Below are 5,439 nucleotides of genomic sequence, written 5' to 3'. Positions count from 1 at the left end.
ATTATCAGTTCTAGTAACAACCCAAACTAGCACTTAGGCAGTTCTGTCCAGAACTATGGAGACTAACATCCAAGTATCCTGGCTGGATGCTCCTCTGGGATGTGACTTACCACACGTAAATATGTGGCCTGATATTTCAACAACTTTTATAGTAAAATTTAAAGAAAACTACATCTTTAGAGTACTTTTATAGAAATAAGGGAATGAGAGAGAAGTGGGAAAACATATATATTTTGCCATACCAAAGAATTGTTTGATCTAATCTATAGAAGAATGGAGAATGATATTCTGTATTTTTTAATTAAGTTCTAAATTTTAATTACAGTTATTCGCAGACGGAATATATTACATCATTTTCAGGACCAGCTTATTAGGTTAAATGACTTGAGGATGTTTGACAAATGCTAAGATTTTGTTGACATCTGTAATTAACCTCAGTTACCAATGTCCATTTCTGATTCTAGCCCTAAATGGGTCCCTCCACTGTAATAACAGATATTGGCAGAGACCTGCTGATCTGAATTCAGTTTAGCAAAAACATTGGGAATGAGCAGATACCTGATGCTCTGCAGGAACAGATAAGGGAAGCAGATATTGCAAACTTTTGAGCTAAAGTAGACAATATAAGCAGTTTTTAGTTATGCTGCAGCTAAAGGATTTCAGGTTTGAATTCTCCAGTTGGTAACACCAGGTGTATGTCTCTTACAGCCTTGTTCAGAAGATGCTGGAGATATGGAGATTATAGACAACTTGTTCAGGTTGGTTCAATGGAAATTAAATCCCCCATAGTCAACAAGACGCTCAGGTTTACAATCTTCCTGACATAGTATTTCTATTGGCTGCAATAAAAATCTAGTCCCCCTGTAACCATTGTTACTTTGAATGTGCAACTAATGCTGTTAATTCTAAAAAGTATATTTTTAAAGCTTTTGTTACACTACCAGCTTTGATGAGACTATGCACCTGTTTAAAATTAAAAACAGGCTTCTGTGCTTTGCTAGATTTCAGCTTTGGATTTAGAAAAAGCTTAAAGACTGACAATAATAATAACAATAAAACTGCTATAATTAAGACAGTGACACTAAGATGGTTACCGCTGTGGCTATGCTGAGCGATATATACCGTAACATACAGCATAGTAACAGTAATTACACACTTCACTAGTTTTTATTGTAATGTATGCTATAGTGTAACTTAATTTCCATCTTGTGCATATTAACCCAAGATACATTTGGTAGTGTTTACTACCTGGGTTGTTTTAACAGGAATGAGGATTATGTGTTTAATGTGCATGTAGAATAAAAATAACATTTGCATTACTTATACGGGACCTGGAGTTATAACAAAGCCTTGCATCTTCTAACCACAGGATGTTTGAATATTAACTTATTAAAACAGTTTGCTTTGTGATTGTATTCAAGCAAAAATTTTCACTTTACACTCCTACAACTCCTAAAATATTGCTTTTGTTGCCACATCCCTTCAGGCAAGAACTCACTATGTTCAAAGTCTAATCAATGTATATAATTGCAAAGCAAACAATGCTGAGCTACAGCATTGTCAAATTAAATCCAATTTCACATACTGAAAGCAGTTAAGTACTCAAGTGCTTCAGCTATTTATATTATGTGGGGCACCCAAGCAACTTGACTTTATTTAAGAGAATATAATTAGTGTAGCCCCTTTTTCCATCTGTGGGGCTTATAATTCAGCTGTTCTAATTTTTTTGGGCTAAGCAAAGGTGGTACATACAAACACTTCAGCCAGATTCTGTAATTTCTTCCTCCCTTTTTCCTTGCAAAATTAAAATGCTGTTGATTGGGATGCTTTTGGACAGCTTTTTCTCACAGAGTAAGAATAAATCCTTTTTGCCAGTTAGGGAGGTTTCATTTGTACCTACCAAATAAAGCATTACACTAATTTTTCACACTAGTCAGTAGTCCTAACTAATAGCTGGTGTAAAGAATTAGGATACTAAAACTATGCAAACCAATGTACTTGCCTAATACAAATGGCTGTAGCTATAGCATTTCCAGATAAGTTTTACACACTGACAGCCATAGAAATTAGTCATCTATTTTATTTCCTCTGTCTCCTCTATTTCCACATTCCCTAGTTGTTCTTCTCTTTAATTAATCAGCATTTGACTACATACTTGGGTTGGGTATCTGTATCTTTTCTAAAATCTGTTCCCAACTGGGTGTGCAGACCACAGAGTATGCAACAGGTGTTCCCAATCAAGAACATGATATTTTCAATGTGCCTCTTGATGTCTAAATTTTGACTTTTTCTAGGACTGATGGTCAATGATTTTCTCCCTCCTCAGTGACTGAGAAGACTGCCTTTCCCCATTAAAAAAAATCTGATAGGTAACAAGGCCTGTAACATTTTGTCACTAATACGATCTTTAAGATCAGAAGCAACCATCCTAGTCCTATCACTAATTATATAAATTCTACCTATACATACTTCACCTTTCAAGAAAGCCAATAAAAAGGGCAACCCTCAATTTCTTTTGGCCCCTTTTTCAGACTACCCCTTTCTGGCAGCTATTAGCATCTGGAACTAATGCTCTCATATAGATAGCTTACTTGATAATAAATCCCTTTCACCTGTATTTACACAGACTTAGAAGGTTGGTGTTTTTCTTTTTGCTTATCAACAAAAAAATTCAATTTCTAAACCAATTGCCACTTTCCTCATTTCTTTCAGGTTTATAGTAGGGCTCAGTCTGCAGCTTCTTCTCATACTGAGAAGACCGAGCATAGCAGTAATAGCACTGAAACCATTGGAATGGTAGGATGGGGAGAGAATTATTCACTTGAGTTGTGATTCCACATTTAGTTTCTTACAATTATTTAGGTTTAAATGAGTAATGTGCTGTTATAAATCAATCCACAATCATCTAGGTTTTTAATTTTCAATATGACAAGAATTAATGCTGAATTGACTAAGTTCTTAAAGGACCATAGTAGATTATGTATTCCTGCATATCTATTAACAGTTTAAAGCACAATTTTTGTTTGTGATTTATGCTACTAAACTCAATGGTAATTTTTCTATTTTTTTCCTTGCCTATAAAGCTGGTAGCTGCATTTATCCCAATATTTTTAAAGAAATATTTTTTAACTTTATTTTGCACTTCATAATAGCATATTAATTTTTTTCTGAAAAACATCATGTCTTTTGCGTGCAATAGGTCGTCTCAGAGCTGACTGATCTAACTGTGGGTCTGAGAGCAACATAGTCTCTGTGAAGCAGAGCTAATTAACAAAGATATAAGATTGTGCTAAAGATTTCAGGACCCAAATGGTGCACCTGTGCACACTGCTGCCCTGGGCTGTGAAGTCCCTTGTGTTCAGGACGTCTCTGACATGGAGCAGTGCTGCACTAAGTAAGCATGTGAGTTTTGCTGAACTGGGCTAATGATACTTACATAACACAAAATATATTTTATTTTATGGCATTCATCTCGTTATTGGACTAGTAGTAGAAAAATAGCCATGCGGGAGGAGGCAGATGGCAAGGTCTCTGATCATGTCTTGGCTTCAAGTTAAGTTACTTGAGCAGGTGAAGAAAAACTATTTGGAAGTGACATGGGTGAGAAAGGAAGATACATAGGAAGTGAAAGAGATGGTCAAGAAATAGAAAAAGGATGAATCAAGTCTGTAAAGCATGTATATAATGCAGCCCAAAGGTGGTGTTGGGCAGCTACGTCAGTCCGGGACAAAAAATTGTACCTATTGTTCTGATCCACAGCACACGGTTAATTCTGCTTCATTGGTCAGAACTAGGACAGGGACTATTTTCCTGACTGACTAGAGAACACAGGACATAGATCTTATTTCACAGGACTACCTGCTCATTCAAAGAAAAAAAAAAAATATATATATATATATATATATACACACATACAAATCTGTTGATTTGACAGAGTTATAATTGGCTTATACCACTGACAAATGTGATTTTTATGTTTCCAAATGCTAGGGATGTATTACACCTGACATGCAGACATCTGCAATTTCAAAACTACCTCTGCTCTTTTTTCCTCTCTTGTATTTGACACCTTATTTATTCTCAGTATGACTTTTTTTTTTCCCTGTATAGACAGTTTTTGTACTCTTTCTTCATGCTCTCTTGCATTCTAGCCAAGCTTCTCCTGTGAAATTAACTAATCATATTTCTCTTTTGCTAGGGGTAAGGGCTTGTTCTCTGAGACGGTGATGTTGTAATTAAAGAAAGCTTATAATGCTGGTGTCAATCATGCTGCTCTCAAACAGGATAGCAACGACCTTGGTTATGTTCCATTATATGGCACCTTCCTGACTGTGATCAGGCAAGTAGTACTTTAGGGACATGAATCTGACTTAACATGTAACTAAGGGTTTAAGTGATGCTCAGTTTCTGCTCTTGACCCCTTCTCATCTGCACTTTACAAGATAATAACCATGTATAAAGAATGTATGAAAGACTTGATTTTCTATTTTTATCCAAAACAGTCCGTGCTAGAATGTGTCAGAATGTGGAAATCACTTTGTTTCTGGGCTTGTTTGCAATCATTAAATAGATTTATTTTAAAATCTTAGTAAAGAAAAGTTTTGTTTTGGCTTGTGTTTTGTTGCTGTCGTTGCTTTTCTTTGTTTTGTTTGTTTTCTGCATTTGACTTTATATGTCTCTTAGAAAAAGCAAAATAACATAATTCATTATAAAGCCTTCTCAAAATGTTCAGTTGTTATTCAGTCTGCAGTAGTTCTAGACAACTCCCAGTAGAGTTAAGACCACAGCACATCATGGAGCATGGTCTAAGTTCATCCCATTTATCTTGAATCATAAAGTAAGCTTGTTTTTACAGTTATTACATACAGAAAAGCCTTTGACAGGAAATTGAGTATATAAACCAAAGTCACCAACATGTTTTTCTTCACATTCAATACACTGTTTTTTGTTTTTTGTTTTTTTGTTTTTTTTTTTGTTAATAGAATGAATTGCTCTTTGATAGGTTCATTCTCTTTAAAGATAAGAGATGCAGATTAGGTAAATCTTACGTGTTTGCTGTTAACTAAGGTAATTTCTCATGTTCAGCTATACACTGTAACAAGAACTTACTTAAGCCTTGATGGATTGAGTGTAATATGATGAGAATTCATAGATTCTTTTGCATACCATTCATTTGTCCTTAGGAAAAAAAATCAGATATATATGTATATTGATCTTTCTTTAAATATTACAGAGGTACTATATTTAGGATTGTTTGTCCTAGTGTGACACTTTCTATTATAAGATTTTCAGCTGCACATAATTTTATCAAAAATCTAAAAATCTTAGGCAGAAATTCCTGCTCTAGATGACTCCCTTTATCTGATTCATTTTGAATAATGTCTGTCAGACCCTATCCCAGATGAGTCTGAAAATGATGCCATAGGTAAACTTACTGTT

Source organism: Meleagris gallopavo, chromosome 2 (genome assembly GCF_000146605.3).
Source record: "Meleagris gallopavo isolate NT-WF06-2002-E0010 breed Aviagen turkey brand Nicholas breeding stock chromosome 2, Turkey_5.1, whole genome shotgun sequence".
NCBI classification, from domain to species: Eukaryota; Metazoa; Chordata; class Aves; order Galliformes; family Phasianidae; genus Meleagris; species Meleagris gallopavo.
Note: the sequence above shows the minus strand (reverse complement) of the source record.